The sequence below is a fragment of the Manihot esculenta genome, chromosome 5, assembly GCF_001659605.2.
Source record: "Manihot esculenta cultivar AM560-2 chromosome 5, M.esculenta_v8, whole genome shotgun sequence".
Lineage (NCBI taxonomy): Eukaryota > Viridiplantae > Streptophyta > Magnoliopsida > Malpighiales > Euphorbiaceae > Manihot > Manihot esculenta.
The window spans coordinates 18,224,817-18,242,590 of record NC_035165.2 but is presented as its reverse complement, the minus strand read 5'-3'; the positions used below and the strand labels follow the sequence as shown (position 1 = coordinate 18,242,590).

The 17,774-nt window shown below is 41.0% G+C and overlaps 1 pseudogene; it reads right to left on the bottom strand.

The window, feature by feature from the left end:
* Positions 1–17,774, bottom strand: part of LOC122723693 — a 54,390-nt pseudogene that overhangs the window by 17,003 nt on the left and 19,613 nt on the right.

Genomic DNA, 17,774 nt, shown 5'->3' with positions numbered 1-17,774 from the left:
TGATTTCAAGAGCAGCAAGAATAAGAAACATACAAGTTAGTATCAAACCTTATTCGTGATGCAATGTCAAGAACCAAGATCTCTCTTAAGCTCTCAAAGAAGAATCGCATAAAGCAATTGTATTGAATAATTGATAATCTCCCTCTACAATAGAAAAATGGATGCTTTATATAGCCTAAATTAAGACCCATGATCTTTGCCACTTCACACTACTATACATGGACCCATGATCTTTGCCACTACCCACAACTATGCATGGACCCATGATCTATGCCACTATCCACTACTAGGTAACCACCCACTACTGTTTAACTACCCACTACCAAATAACTACCCACTACTGGTTAACTACCAACTACTAAATGACTACCCACTATAAATACAGAATTTGAATTGTCAATAAGGACACATTTGGCCTAATTGACTTGGAATGGCCAGATTGTTCTTCAACTTCAAAATGAACTTGCAAAGCTTCAACATATTCCTTCATGAATCCTTGAAGTGCTTCCTTCAACCTCTTGGATCTCAGCCTTGTAATTGGTCCTTGAGGCAATGCTAGCTCATCATTTTTGGTGTTGTTGGTCGTGCTTACATCATCCCCTCCCTCTTGAAAAGGATTCGTCCTCGAATCTGTACCAAAATCAAAAGGAGACAAATCAGAAACATTAAAGGTAGCACTTCCACCAAACTCACCTGGCAGATCAATTATGTATGCATTGTCATTGATCCGTTTCAGCACTTGATATGGTCCATCCCCTCGTGCATCGAGTTTTGATTTCCTTTGAGTTGGAAACCTTTCCTTTCGCATATGGATCCAAACCCAATCACCTGGTTTGAATACAACTTTCTTGCGACCCTTATTGGCCTGTTTCTCATATATGCTGTTACGCTTCTCAATATGCTCACGCGCTTTCACGTGTATTGATTTAACCATTTCAGCCTTCGCTTTTCCATCTAAATTAGACAACTCATTCAAAGGTAAAGGCATTAAATCTAGTACAGTTAATGGATTAAAACCATACACAACCTCAAAAGTTGAATAACCAGTAGAAGAATGGACTGCTCGATTATAAGCAAATTCAACATATGGCAAACATTCTTCCCAAGTTTTCAAGTTCCTACCCACAATAGCACGAAGCATAGTTCCTAAAGTCCTATTAACAACTTCAGTTTGGCCATCTGTTTGTGGATGACAAGTAGTAGAAAATAAAAGTTTAGTACCCAATTTCCCCCACAAAACACGCCAGAAATGACTAAGGAACTTAGAATCTCTATCAGAAACAATAGTCCTAGGTATACCATGCAAACGGACTACTTCCCTGAAAAACAAATCAGCTATGTTCGTTGCAACATCAGTTTTATGACATGGAATAAAATGTGCCATCTTGCTAAAGCGATCTACAACAACAAACACTGAATCTCTACCTCTTTTTGTCCTAGGTAAACCTATCACAAAATCCATAGATATATCAGTCCAAGGTTCAGTAGGTACAGGCAAAGGGGTATACAACCCATGTGGCAAGGACTTAGATTTAGCCTGTTTACATGCAAAGCATTGAGCACAAATTTTCTCTACATATTTTCGCATGTTAGGCCAATAAAAGTGTTCATTCAACATGTCTAAACTCTTTTGCACACCAAAATGTCCCATTAATCCTCCTGAATGTGATTCTCTAACAAGCAACTCACGCACTGAATAATTAGGTATGCATATTTGTTTCCCCCTAAAAAGAAACCCATCATGCAAATAAAACGTTTTAAATGCCCCATGTTCACATGCCTTAAATACATCAGAAAAATCAGCATCATTCTCATACATATCTTTCAAATGCTCAAATCCTAACAACTTAGAACTAAGCATGGAAGTCAATGCATAACGTCTAGATAATGCATCGGCAATCACATTCTCTTTACCTTGCTTGTATTTAATCACATAAGGAAAGATTTCGAGATATTCAACCCACTTACCATGCCGCTTGTTCAACTTCCCTTGTCCCTTCAAGTGTTTGAGAGACTGATGGTCGGTATGAATCACAAACTCATTAGGCAGCAAGTAGTGTTCCCAAACTTCAAGAGCCCTAATCAGTGCATAGAACTCTTTGTCATAGGTGGAATAGTTCAATTGTGCGCCACCTAACTTCTCACTAAAATATGCTATGGATAAGAACAGCACCAATACCAATCCCAGAAGCATCACATTCAATTTCAAAGGTTTTAGAAAAATCAGGTAACCTTAAAACAGGAGCGGTAGTAAGTTTTTCTTTCAATGTGTTAAATGCAAGTTCCTGTTCTTTACCCCACTTAAACCCAACAGCCTTTTTAATAATCTCATTTAGAGGTGCAGCAATAGTGCTGAAATCTCTAACAAACCTCCTATAGAAGCTTGCCAATCCATGAAAGGATCTCACCTCATTAGCATTCTTAGGTGTAGGCCATTCTTGGATAGCCTTAACCTTTTCAGTATCTACCTCAACTCCACGTGAACTAATAATAAATCCTAGGAATATGACACTATCTGACGCGGAACCCTATGGCACAAGCCTCAAACCCACACGCACAAGTAGATATGGAATCCAAAGATCTGATAAACCCACCTCCTATGGCACCCCACACTTAGAGAAGCTGAAACACCAATGATTGAAGGATTTAGATGAGAATCTGACAAACGCCACAACAAATTGTTGATAAGTTAATCGAGATTCCTGGTGCAATTGATGAAAGCAAATCCTCACTCTCACTCAAAGCAATACACGCCAAAGGCATGAAAATAATTCTGATAATTTGATTTCAAAGCTGTCTCTTACAATTGTTTCTTATCCTTATATAGTAAGGAGAAAAAACAATTAAAACCCTAGGACACTCTTCTTGGGCCTGACTTAAACACATAAGGCCCATGCCCAATCACATACTAAAATAACACATAAGTATTAAAACATAAGCCCAAAATATGGCCCAACACTCTAAAACTTAAAAGATAAAATATGGCCAGAATACAAGCCCAAACAAAACTAAAATAAAACAAGTGTTTAAATAATAAAACTAGCAAGCCCATCATAACAAAGTTGAATCTTCACAAAAGCCATTCTTGATCTTCACTTTAGGCTTTCCTTTATGTAGTTTTAGCCCATAGGTTTGATTAGGCTCCCTCAGCCTATGATTGCAAATGTTGCACCAAATCTGTCCCATATGAGTTAAAGCACGCCCTAAATATATATGGATTATATGAATATGATTTTGAACTACTCTTGGATCCATTGTAATGATATAAGTTTGCTCCACACCATTGTTAGAAATTTGTCCTATTGGATCCGTATCATTCCCTCTTTCTTTAGAAAAGATTCGTCCTCGAATCTTGCTGATATTTTTGTCAAGAAGGAAAGCTTTAGGCACCCATGTATCTTCAAAGACCTCATTTTGAATAGGTGGAAATAGTATAAAACTTTCATCATGGATGTTTTCATCAACAACCTGCACATCAAGAACAAATGAACTAGACATAAAAATATTAGTCATAGAAAGATCATGTGGATGTGACCCATTCTCCTCTACAACTTGCAAAACAGTCTTATTCACCTCCTCCACCTCATCAATCATGTGCTCCCTATGTCCACCATCATTCACAACCTCTTCTATAAGTTCATTAATGGAATTTTCAATTTCAATCTCTATGGAAGTTGACATTGGAACTTTAGCCTCTTCTTTCTCCTTTTCTTTCTCCATCTTCCCTCCTTGAAGTAGTCTTGATTCTTTTCCAGCCTCGTTACCATCAAACTCACTCTTTTCTCTCATTTTTTCCACAGAACTCAAGCTCTCACTCTCCTTTGTAGCCAAGGTCGAAGCCTCCCTCTCCCTCTCCAGCATTTTTATGTGATCGGCATATACCTCTTGAGGTGATAAAGGAGCGAATATAAGCTTCTGTCCTTCATGAGTGAAGGAGTACTTGTTATTGAGCCCATCATGTTGCACCTTTCTATCATATGTAGAGAAAATTTGTGCTCAATGCTTTGCATGTAAACAGGCTAAATCTAAGTCCTTGCCACATGGGTTGTATACTCCTTTGCCTGTACCTACTGAACCTTGGACTGATATATCTATGGATTTTGTGATAGGTTTACCTAGGACAAAAAGAGGTAGAGATTCAGTGTTTGTTGTTGTAGATCGCTTTAGCAAGATGGCACATTTTATTCCATGTCATAAAACTGATGATGCAACGAACATAGCTGATTTGTTTTTTAGGGAAGTAGTCCGTTTGCATGTTATACCTAGGACTATTGTTTCTGATAGAGATTCTAAGTCCCTTAGTCATTTCTGGCGTGTTTTGTGGGGGAAATTGGTTACTAAACTTTTATTTTCTACTACTTGTCATCCACAAACAAATGGCCTAACTAAAGTTGTTAATAGGACTTTAGGAACTATGCTTCGTGCTATTGTGGGTAGGAACTTGAAAACTTGGGAAGAATGTTTGCCATATGTTGAATTTGCTTATAATTGAGCAGTCCATTCTTCTACTGGTTATTCACCTTTTGAGGTTGTGTATGGTTTTAATCCATTAACTGTACTAGATTTAATGCCTTTACCTTTGAACGAGTTGTCTAATTTAGATGGAAAAGCGAAGGCTGAAATGGTTAAATCAATACACGTGAAAGCGCGTGAGCATATTGAGAAGCGTAACAGCATATATGTGAAACAGGCCAATAAGGGTCGCAAGAAAGTTGTATTCAAACCAGGTGATTGGGTTTGGATCCATATGCGAAAGGAAAGGTTTCCAACTCAAAGGAAATCAAAACTCGATGCACGAGGGGATGGACCATATCAAGTGCTGAAACGGATCAATGACAATGCATACATAATTGATCTGCCAGGTGAGTTTGGTGTAAGTGCTACCTTTAATGTTTTTGATTTGTCTCCTTTTGATTTTGGTACAGATTCGAGGACGAATCTTTTTCAAGAGGGAGGGGATGATGTAAGCATGACCAACAACACCAAAAATGATGAGCTAGCATTGCGTCAAGGACCAAATGTGTCCTTATTGACAATTCAAATTTTGTATTTATAGTGGGTAGTCATTTAGTAGTTGGTAGTTAACCAGTAGTGGGTAGTTATTTGGTGGTGGGTAGTTAAACAGTAGTGGGTAGTTATCTAGTAGTGGATAGTGGCATAGATCATGGGTCCATGCATAGTTGTGGGAAGTGGCAAAGATCATGGGTCCATGTATAGTAGTGGCAAGTGGCAAAGATCATGGGTCTTAATTTAGGCTATATAAAGCAATCCATTATAAGGTTTGATACTAACTTGTATGTTTCTTATTCTTGCTGCTCTTGAAATCAATCCATTATAAGTGTTCTTAATTGCATGTTAATTAAGGGTGCTTTAGATTGGGGAATTATTTTCTGAATTAAGTTCTTTTTACTAGGGTATGTGTCGTTTCAGTCTCTAATAGGCTGGGGTTCCGCATCATTTTGCAAGGCCTAGGTGTATTGGAACGATAGATTGTTTGGTATGCAGGGGCATCATCTATTTCCTTTCTAAGGTAAAATACTCTTTGGTATGCAGTCACATTGTGAAATTTGGACAACACTGAAGTGTCATCCAATTGGATTGGGACCTTTTTGTGCTGATTGCTTATCAAAAGAGGCATTGCTCAAGGCAGTGCTAATGGTGCCTACTATGTCAAGACCCTTCTTTGAAGCTAGGTAGGCAGCATTCTGTAAGCATAGATTTTGTAATGAGGATAAACATTCAAAACAGAGGTACATTTGCTGAGTAAAGATCTACAAACAATAAGTGCTTACCTCTATGTTGATTAGAAATCCAGATGCTGCCTTGGCTTTGGCAAAATCCAGAAAATCAGTCAGAGTTATAAATTTACCTGTCTTCTTGTATGCAGGGTTTCTTGGATATTTGTCACCCTTTGCAAAAGGGCTTCCTAATTGAGCTGAGATAAGAAAGATTCACTATATAAGAGGGAGTGCCAAAAACATTATACAAATGTATGCAGGGGAAGCAGTGATACGGATCCAATAAGGCAAATTTCTAACAATGGTGTGGAGCAAACTTATGTCATTCAAATGGAGGAAGTTGTAATGCATGAAGTTAATGTGGAAGACATGGGGAGGTTGTGAATGATGGTGGACATGGGGAGCACGTGATTGATGAGGTGGAGGAGGTGAATGAGCCTATTTTGGAAGTTGGAGAGGAGAATCTTTTCTAAAGAAAGAGGGAATGATACGGATCCAATAGGGCAAATTTCTAACAATGGTGTGGAGCAAACTTATGTCATTCAAATGGATCTAAAAGGAGTTCAAAATCATATTCATATGATCCATATATATCTGGGGCGTGCTTCAACTCATATGGGGCAGATTTGTTGTAACACTTGCAATCATAGGTTTAGAGAGCCTAATCAAATCTATGGGCTAAAACTACACAAAGGGAAGCCTAAAGTGAATATCAAGAAAGACTTTTGTGAAGATTCAGCTTTGTTATGATTCAGCAAGCCCATCATAACAAAGCTGAATCTTCACAAAAACCTTTCTTGATCATTACTTTAGGCTTCCCTTTGTGTAGTTTTGGCCCATAGGTTTCATTAGGCTCTCTAAGCCTATGATTGCAAGTGTTGCACCAAATCTGCCCCATATGAGTTGAAACACGCCTCAAATGCATATGGATGATATGGATATGATTTGATACGGATCCAATAGGACAAATTTCTAACAATGGTGTGGAGCAAACTTATATCATTCCAATGGATCCAAGAGTAGTTCAAAATCATATTCATATAATCCATATATATTTGGGGCGTGCTTCAATTCATATGGGACAGATTTGGTGCAACACTTGCAATCATAGGCTGAGGGAGCCTAATCAAACCTATGGGCTAAAACTACATAAAGGAAAGCCTAAAGTGAAGATCAAGTAAGGCTTTTGTGAAGATTCAACTTTGTTATGATGGGTTTGCTAGTTTTATTATTTAAACACTTGTTTTATTTTAGTTTTGTTTGGCTAACTTATCAACTATTCGTTGTGGCGTTTGTCGGATTCTCATCTAAATCCTTCGATCATTGGTGTTTCAGCTTCTCTAAGTTTGGGGTGCCATAGGAGGTGGGTTTATCAGATCTTTGGATTCCGTATCTACTTGTGCGTGTGGGTTTGAGGCTTGTGCCATAGGGTTCCGCGTCAGTTGGTATCAAAGCCAAAGTGAGGTAAATTCTGATTTATCTTAGGATCTAGGGTTTTTGAGTTTTCCTTGTCTTTCTTGTTGATTTCGGTGAAAACTTCTGTATCCATGATTGCGTCTTCTTGATAAATTATCACATAATCTCTTTTGGAAAAAAAAAATTCGAAATCCAAAAAAAAAAAAAATCGAAAAGAAAAACAAAAAAAAAATCGCCTTTGCCATATTTATCTTTATCTGGCCGAAATTGTGATATGCTTCCTTTTCATCCATATTTCCTTACCTATCTCAATTGATTGCTGTAGTTTATGGAAATCAATTTTGAATTTTGAATTGGGTTGAATCCAGATTAGGAGATAAAAGAATTTCTGCCTATTTCCTAAAGTGCACATTTAAGGCAATTGGATCTAAATCGATTTGGTGTCAAATCCTTTTTTTTAATGCCCATTTTCGTCCATATTTATGATCTGAGAGAAATTTATATATACATATTTTTATTCTATTTGTGGTGTTTTGATACTTGCCTTTTTTGGGTAGATTTAAATAGATCCATATTTAATTTGCATTGAAGTGAATTAAATTCAAACTTTTGTCCAGATTCGTCTTTATTTCAATTCAAAGTTTCTTTTTTTTTATTTAAACTTGCTTTTGCTTCCTTGACATTGCTGGAGTATTGTTTGCTTGGGTCTATACTCTAGGTGATATTTTCAAGTAGCACAAAACCTAGTTCGTGTGTTACTTTCCAAATTGTCAGTGTCTTCTTTCTAGTTTTTGCGCTCTTCGTTCTTTCTTTAGGTTTTCTTTTTTTTTTTTTTGTTTCATTAAACGCACCTTGTGGTTAGTTGGTTGACCTTAGTTTCTGAAGTGCAATTGAAGAATCAGCAAAAGAGTGGTAAGTGTGCAAACACTTGAGTTCTTTCTTTTCTAACACAATATTTGCTAGTTCTCTTTGTTCTTTGTTGATTAAAGGTAGGATGAGTAAAGATCAGAATGTCTCACCAGCGTCCACTTCTACAAGAATACCTCAAAGAACTCATAATTGCGATAATGACTGTGATGATTCGGATGTGTCTGTTAATAATGTGTTGCTTGCTGCACATTGTGAGATGCTTGTTGCTAGGCGTGCTCTGAATATGCAGGTTAAGGAAGAAAGCCTGGAACAACGGGAAAACATATTTCACACTAGGTGTTTGGTTAATGGAAAAGTGTGTACTGTCATTATTGATGGAGGTAGTTGTGCAAATGTGGCTAGTGTGTATATGGTGGAGAAATTGGGCTTGGCTTCTATTAAACACCCTAAGCCATACAGATTGCAATGGTTGAACGAATGTGGTGAGGTCAGAGTTACACGCCAGGTGGTTATACCATTTTCTATTGGTAGGTATAAGGATGAGATCTTGTGCGATGTGGTACCTATGCAGGCAAGCCATATATTGTTGGGTAGGCCGTGGCAATATGATAGAAAGGTGCAACATGATGGGCTCAATAATAAGTACTCATTCACTCATGAAGGACAGAAGCTTATACTCGCTCCTTTATCACCTCAAGAGGTATATGCCGATCACATAAAAATGCTGGAGAGGGAGAGGGAGGCTTTGGCCTTGGCTACAAAGGAGAGTGAGAGCTTGAGTTCTGTGGAAAAAATGAGAGAAAAGAGTGAGTTTGAGGGTAACGAGGCTGGAAAAGAATCAAGACTAGTTCAAGGAGGAAAGATGGAGAAAGAAAAGGAGAAAGAAGAGGCTAACGTTCCAATGTCAACTTCCATAGAGATTGAAATTGAAGAGGAAGTTGTAATGCATGCATCTAATGTAGTTGTTCTTGAAAATTCCATTAATGAGCTTATAGAAGAGGTTGTGAATGATGGTGGACATGGGGAGCACATGATTGATGAGGTGGAGGAGGTGAATAAGACTGTTTTGGAAGTTGTAGAGGAGAATGGGTCACATCCACATGATCTCTCTATGACTAATATTTTTATGTCTAGTTCATTTGTTCTTGATGTGCAGGTTGTTGATGAAAACATCCATGATGAAAGTTTTATACTATTTCCACCTATTCAAACGGAGGTCTTTGAAGATACATGGGTGCCTAAAGCTTTCCTTCTTGACATAAATATCAGCAAGATTCGAGGACGAATCTTTTCTAAAGAAAGAGGGAATGATACGGATCCAATAGGACAAATTTCTAACAATGGTGTGGAGCAAACTTATATCATTCCAATGGATCCAAGAGTAGTTCAAAATCATATTCATATAATCCATATATATTTGGGGCGTGCTTCAATTCATATGGGACAGATTTGGTGCAACACTTGCAATCATAGGCTGAGGGAGCCTATTCAAACCTATGGGCTAAAACTACATAAAGGAAAGCCTAAAGTGAAGATCAAGTAAGGCTTTTGTGAAGATTCAACTTTGTTATGATGGGTTTGCTAGTTTTATTATTTAAACACTTGTTTTATTTTAGTTTTGTTTGGGCTTGTATTCTGGCCATATTTTATCTTTTAAGTTTTAGAGTGTTGGGCCATGTTGTGGGCTTATATTTTAATACTTATGTGTTATTTTAGTGTGTGATTGGGCTTGGGCCTTAAGTGTTTAAGTCAGACCCAAGAAGAGTGTTTAGGGTTTTATTTGTTTTTCTCCTTACTATATAAGGATAAGAAACAATTGTAAGAGGCAGCTTTTAATCAAACTTTTCAGAATTTCTTTCATGCCTTTGGCGTGTATTGCTTTGAGTGAGAGTGAGGATTTGCTTTCATCAATTGCACCAGGAATCTTGGCTAACTTATCAACTATTCGTTGTGGCGTTTGTCGGATTCTCATCTAAATCCTTCGATCATTGGTGTTTCAGCTTCTCTAAGTTTGGGGTGCCATAGGAGGTGGGTTTATCAGATCTTTGGATTCCGTATCTACTTGTGCGTGTGGGTTTGAGGCTTGTGCCATAGGGTTCCGCGTCATGATTTTAAACTCCTTTTACATCCATTTGAATGATATAAGTTTGCACCACACTATTGTTAGAAATCTGCTCTATTGGATCCGTATCAAGTCTCTGCGGTAGTATCTCCTGTATGATCTGCAGAACCCAAACAGTATGCTATCCCATCCTTTGTCATTTGAACTGAGCAATCTATTATGTCAGCCCCATCATTTAATGCTTGTCATAAGCAAGATCTGTGCTGTTAGAATAAACTCCACTTGCTCCATTGTGAGACATGATCAATGGTTTACCCTTCTTAGTGAAGTTTAGATCACTGTAAAGTGCAAAGCATGCTACATCACGGGAACATAAGAATGGTTAGATCAGAAGTTGGATGCATTTTAGCAAAACCGAGTTATCTGGATCAGCAATTTGGGTTGTTATTTTACAGCCCTTTTGGTTAGATTCACATTGGTGAGAAAATGACAGATGAATACAGAGAATTTATAATATTACCAAGAGCTGATGATGCTGTGTGAGGAAAATGTGAAACCAGCCCATCAACAGAAAACTGTGAATTATTGATAAACTGCAAGTAGTCGGATATGGGGCCATAAGTATAATTATAGACTGTAGCCAAGTCATTTGCAAAGCCAGTGGCATGTACTTCAAGACCCATTTTATGAGCATTGGAGGACAAGAGTAGTGGAGCTGTCCAAGTAGTTGTCTTTGTTTACAGGCGATATGTAAGCTTTTGCTACAGCAATCCCAGATGCGAATTTCTTGACTGTGGCAAGAATTGCCAATATTGAACCATATGATTGTTTGGTCGTGGGTTCAATTGCATCTTTGTTGTAAGACCCCGCTCGTTCAGACATCGGAATTCCTACCGTCCGGTGGAATCTCGAGTGTCGGATCCTCTTTGGGGGGTAGAGCAAGGGTAAAGGAAAGGTTTTCTAAAATGTTTTTAAGTGTTTTATGGTTTTAAATAGAAAAGAGTTGAGTTTTTGAAGAGAAAGACCAAGGAGGCGTTTGCCAGGTTCGGCCGCCGAAAGTGAAGTTCGGCCGCCGAACATGTGAAGGCTTCGGGAGCGCCTTTGGCCTCCGAAAGTCTTGTGGGAGCAAGCCAAGGTTCGGCCGCCGAAAGTGAGGTTCGGCCGCCGAACATGCATGAGTTTAGGGGGCACGTTAGGCTGCCGAAGGTTGATGACCAGGCCACCTATATAAGGCCCTCAGATCGGAAATGGGCGAGTTTTCTCCCCATTCTCGAACTCAGGTGAGTTTCTGCCCTCCCTTGGTTGCTTGTGTGTCTTCTCTTCAAAATCCTTCAAGTTTTCATAAGATCTACCCTTGGTTTGAAGTTTTGAAGCTAAAGTAGAAGTTTTGGGAGCTTGGAGCTTTTGGAGCTTGGATTCTCCACACCTCCGAGTTAGGGATCGCACCAACCCTCGATCTTCAAGAGGTAAGTGTAGATCTTGGTTTCCCTAGTGTTTTCATGAAGTTTTAAGTAAGTTTTATGAAGGTTTTATGTTGATGATGGGTAGATATGCATGTTTAGGCTTTTGTGGGTTTTATGCCCAATGTATGTTATGTGATGATGTGTTGAGGAGTTTAAGTTAGTTTCTTTGCTCTCTTTGCTTGTGGGAGTGTGTATGCATGCTTGGGAGAGAGTATGTGAGGTTTGGGGTTGTTTTGTGAGGTTTAGGAGGCTGGTATGCACGAAGGCTGAGTTCTGATGAACTCAGGTTCGGCCGCCGAAGGTGGTTTCGGCCGCCGAACGTGCCTGAGGATGCATAGGTTTGGCCGCCTAACCTTGCCCCCGAAAGTGGGGTTGTGGCTTGAAAGCAGACTTTCGGCCGCCGAAGGCAATGTTCGGCCGCCGAAAGTGCCTGACTTTCGTCTCTGGAGAGAGGGTTCGGCCGCCGAAGGTGCCGCCGAACCTACCCGAGTTTCGTCTCTGGAGGAGACTTTCGGCCGCCGAAGGTGCCGCCGAAAGTGCCTGTCCAGCCTTTTCATGGCTGTTTTCTATGCATGTTTCAGTGATGTTTAGAGGGGTTTTTGGGGAGTTGCTTATGAGTTGTTAGCATGTGTTTAGTACCTCATGTGAGTCCATCTGTGTAGGAGTGGACCTGAGGAGAGGTGTCTAGCTTCAGTGCTAGTTGACCCTGAGTTTGTTGAGCAGAGGCTTCAGGTGAGTAGAACTAACCTTAATCTTTTCCTTTAAGAAAATCTAATGCCTAAAGCATACTCATACATCATGTTATGTAATAGGATGTTTGCATTAGCTTCACCATGCTCATGCACCATGTTTATATGTTATAGGATGATTGCACTAGTTTCACGAAGGTGACGCATTGCATAATGTGCTATGTATATGATGTGATGGGTGGACCAAGGCGACCTCAATAGCCCGCAAGTCTGTCAATGAGTCTTTGTCAATCGGGCGAGTACATGTAGGAAAGGCCCATGAGAGCTCCTTCGGGGCCAAGTTTTGACAGAGGGAACGTTGGGGTCATGTCTAACCCTGAGGGGAAGGACGTTACGTGAACCCTCTAAAATCACCCGCAAGAGGAAGAGATTTGCTAGCATGAACTCAAGCGGGGGTGAGATGTTTGTTGTGATATAATTGTGATATGACGCATTTCATGAATGCATGAATAAGAAGAATTTTTGAATTGATAAAATGTCTTTATAATAAAATACATAAAAAGGGTGGAACAATAAAAGGCATAATAATATACCTAAAAATGGAGGAACTAAATCAAATGTTTTTCTCTGTTTCTACTCACTGGGCTCTTGTAGCTCACCCCATTCCTTAACCCCAGTTTTGCAGGGCCAGAGTATGTCAAGCCAGAGTAAGTAGCCTGAGTTCAGTCAGAGTAAGCTATGGGATAGAAGAGGTTCAAGCATGGGTTGCCATGTTTGGTTGTAATAGCTTAGTTATGTTTATGTTTATGTATAAGGAGAGATGCTTATTGTATATGTTTATGGAGATAGTATGTAATGTAAGTTGTAAAGAGATGATATGTTATGTAATGCTATGTATGTTTATTTTGCTTGTATAGCTTAGTTATGGACATGATGATATATGGACATGATAGATGGACTTGATGTATGGTCCTTATGTATGTAGGAGATATGAAAGAATAGAAAGAGAAATGTTATAAAGAGATAGAGCCAAGTTAAGAAACGTATAGATATGCCATGTGTTGTAGCATGAGATGTATAGAATTGTGCTTTGCCTAGAGTGTTGGTAAATCCCTTTTTGTTGCATGATCTTGAGAAAATGTTTTAAATGTTATGAGTTTTGAATGGCCGTGAGGGAAGAAAGGGTTCCAATCCCTTGACCCAAAGCGGATATGTTTTAAAGCAAGCTTGATGACCCATTTGGTATGAGGTTCTATGTTTGCATGCATAGGTCAAGCTGATGTAAGAAAAATAAGTTTTAAAGGTTTTATGAGATCAAAGTTTAAGTTTTCAGGCAAGTTTGATCATGTATGGGATTATACCTAGAGTTTCAGGATGTGTAGGAGGCTTACTACGGGTCCCGGCGGCCTTAAGCCGATCTGGATCCTAGTGCCGAGCAGGTCGGGCCGTTACTAGAGGGGTACCGGTTTCCGGGCTGTTACAGATGGTATCAGAGCATAGGTTCCTCGAGAGTACGGTGTTTTGATGCGAAGATGCTCAGACATCGGAAAGAGGTTGTGCTAGATGTTAGGAGGGCAAGCACATTAAGAAAGATTAAGAGTAAGATCATGTCCACTAGGATAGGATGAGGAGTCCTGTCTTGTATGATGATGTGTAATGCCATGTGTGATGCATGTGCATTTATGTTGTATTATGGATGTTGTTAGTCCCTTAGCTGCGAGATGGCATGATATGTACTGATATGAGATGAGCTGAGCGACCAAGAGTGGCCCTTGGCACAGTTGGTCATGGCATGTTCTGCTATGTTGTAGGCTGTAGGTGACAGGTTCATCCATGATATATGTTGCTTGAGGGGTCATGTGTGTATCACATGGACCATATGATATGATGCTATGCTATGTGTTGTGAGTTCATGTGTTTGTCATGGACCACATGATGTGATGTGATGCTTATGTGTGCTTGTGTGCCTGTTGTGTTTCAGACAAGCTGAGATGCAAGGTGCTAGGAGCTCTATGGAGTCAGATCCATCTGAGTGGGAAAGTGAGTCTTTTCCCCTTGCAAGGTCAGGTGGAGATGACAGAGCAAGAGACCCTGAAAGGTCTGTAGAAGTCTGCAGAGAAGTTATGGTGCAGAGGAGGGATGTTAATTTGCAAGTGAACATGGATGAGGAAAGTATGGAAAAGTCTAAGGATTCTAAGAGTTCAAGTTCAGGAGAAGTTGATCCCTCCATGCTGAGTACAGCTACCAAGAGAGGTAGAAAGTGGGGAAGAGCCAGAGCCCCTAAGCAATGGGGCAAGACTAGAAAGGGTAGATTGTGGAAGAGGTTTAGGCTAGATGCTGAAGATGGCTCGAGTTCTGGCCAAGGTCCTACAAGATGTTTGAGGTGCGGAAGGTTGCATAGAGGGCCTTGTCGAGTTGGGACAACGGCATGCTTCAGGTGCGGACAGGAAGGACACTTCGCACGTGAATGTCCTACTGCGCCCAGGAGAATGTGGTCCCAGCAGCGAGCTGCAGGTGATGTGGTTCAAGCCAGTGTTCCAGGAAGAGGAGCAGACACCTCGGACACAGTGGTGCCAGGTACACTCACTTGTTCATGTTCCGATGTGTGTGTTTGGTACCTCTGGTATGTTCTTGTTAGTTGCTCTAGGAGCCTTTGAGAGGTTGAATTGATAGCTTCTGGGTGTAGAGTGTTCTCTTTGGGTTAGTAGACCCGGGCAGGATCCATCTGTGGCTGAGATTCAAGCCAGTGTCCGATGAGGGTAGATGCCTTCCACCCGTGCATGAGGTCCTAGACTTGATTGTCTGGATGTCAGCCGGGGGATGGATTGGTTTTCTACTTGTGGAGCTGGTAATACTTGCGTCTGCAGCGCAAGGTGGTCGGGATCGAAATGCAGAGTGGGTCTGAGGTAGGCTTCAGAGAGGACCGTGTAGGATGCCTAGAAGTTTGATGTCAGCTGTCAGGCTCGTAGAGTGTATAGGAATGGTTAGTAGAGAGTTTTAGTTGAGTTTGAGAGGGCAGCAGGCAGGTCTAGGAACCAGCCCTGGTGCCATAGATAGAGCGAGTGTTCAGAGGTTCAGGCTAGTGTCAGGTTGGCCATCAATCAGGGAGGTAGAGTTTGGTTCAGAGGTGGTGCTTGGTACCCATAACCATTTCTCTCTTTCCTCTCAGGATGGCACCTGCAGAGTTGTAGGAGGAGTGTAGGAGTAGTAGAGTGCTTGGTAGACAGGGGTTTTATCTGACTCAGTACCTCACCCTGGAACGCTCCAGAGTTGTGAGAGAAAGGAAGGATGGATCCTTGAACCCTTGTAGCGACTGTCAGCAGTTAAACAAGGTCACTACCAAGAGCAGGTATTCCCATGCAGGATGGATGATCTATTGGGACAGCTAGCAGAGGCTGTTTGTTTTCCAGGATAGATCTGAAATCCGGGTACTACCTGTGAGAGTTAGAATTAGTTTTGGGTTAACAGTGAGAAGGAGCCAGTTAGTAAAGATCAGTGAAGGAAGAAGAAGAGAAGGATCAGAGTAGCGCAGCAGAAGCTTGTGGCGTTCAAGCGCAAGTTTGAGGTTTTGATTGTTTGTTTGTGTTTTTGTTTGAACATTCGGGGACGAATGTTCTGTAAGGGGGGAAGAATGTAAGACCCCGCTCGTTCAGACATCGGAATTCCTACCGTCCGGTGGAATCTCGGGTGTCGGATCCTCTTTGGGGGGTAGAGCAAGGGTAAAGGAAAGGTTTTCTAAAATGTTTTTAAGTGTTTTATGGTTTTAAATAGAAAAGAGTTGAGTTTTTGAAGAGAAAGACCAAGGAGGCGTTTGCCAGGTTCGGCCGCCGAAAGTGAAGTTCGGCCGCCGAACATGTGAAGGCTTCGGGAGCGCCTTTGGCCTCCGAAAGTCTTGTGGGAGCAAGCCAAGGTTCGGCCGCCGAAAGTGAGGTTCGGCCGCCGAACATGCATGAGTTTAGGGGGCACGTTAGGCTGCCGAAGGTTGATGACCAGGCCACCTATATAAGGCCCTCAGATCGGAAATGGGCGAGTTTTCTCCCCATTCTCGAACTCAGGTGAGTTTCTGCCCTCCCTTGGTTGCTTGTGTGTCTTCTCTTCAAAATCCTTCAAGTTTTCATAAGATCTACCCTTGGTTTGAAGTTTTGAAGCTAAAGTAGAAGTTTTGGGAGCTTGGAGCTTTTGGAGCTTGGATTCTCCACACCTCCGAGTTAGGGATCGCACCAACCCTCGATCTTCAAGAGGTAAGTGTAGATCTTGGTTTCCCTAGTGTTTTCATGAAGTTTTAAGTAAGTTTTATGAAGGTTTTATGTTGATGATGGGTAGATATGCATGTTTAGGCTTTTGTGGGTTTTATGCCCAATGTATGTTATGTGATGATGTGTTGAGGAGTTTAAGTTAGTTTCTTTGCTCTCTTTGCTTGTGGGAGTGTGTATGCATGCTTGGGAGAGAGTATGTGAGGTTTGGGGTTGTTTTGTGAGGTTTAGGAGGCTGGTATGCACGAAGGCTGAGTTCTGATGAACTCAGGTTCGGCCGCCGAAGGTGGTTTCGGCCGCCGAACGTGCCTGAGGATGCATAGGTTTGGCCGCCTAACCTTGCCCCCGAAAGTGGGGTTGTGGCTTGAAAGCAGACTTTCGGCCGCCGAAGGCAATGTTCGGCCGCCGAAAGTGCCTGACTTTCGTCTCTGGAGAGAGGGTTCGGCCGCCGAAGGTGCCGCCGAACCTACCCGAGTTTCGTCTCTGGAGGAGACTTTCGGCCGCCGAAGGTGCCGCCGAAAGTGCCTGTCCAGCCTTTTCATGGCTGTTTTCTATGCATGTTTCAGTGATGTTTAGAGGGGTTTTTGGGGAGTTGCTTATGAGTTGTTAGCATGTGTTTAGTACCTCATGTGAGTCCATCTGTGTAGGAGTGGACCTGAGGAGAGGTGTCTAGCTTCAGTGCTAGTTGACCCTGAGTTTGTTGAGCAGAGGCTTCAGGTGAGTAGAACTAACCTTAATCTTTTCCTTTAAGAAAATCTAATGCCTAAAGCATACTCATACATCATGTTATGTAATAGGATGTTTGCATTAGCTTCACCATGCTCATGCACCATGTTTATATGTTATAGGATGATTGCACTAGTTTCACGAAGGTGACGCATTGCATAATGTGCTATGTATATGATGTGATGGGTGGACCAAGGCGACCTCAATAGCCCGCAAGTCTGTCAATGAGTCTTTGTCAATCGGGCGAGTACATGTAGGAAAGCCCCATGAGAGCTCCTTCGGGGCCAAGTTTTGACAGAGGGAACGTTGGGGTCATGTCTAACCCTGAGGGGAAGGACGTTACGTGAACCCTCTAAAATCACCCGCAAGAGGAAGAGATTTGCTAGCATGAACTCAAGCGGGGGTGAGATGTTTGTTGTGATATAATTGTGATATGACGCATTTCATGAATGCATGAATAAGAAGAATTTTGAATTGATAAAATGTCTTTATAATAAAATACATAAAAAGGGTGGAACAATAAAAGGCATAATAATATACCTAAAAATGGAGGAACT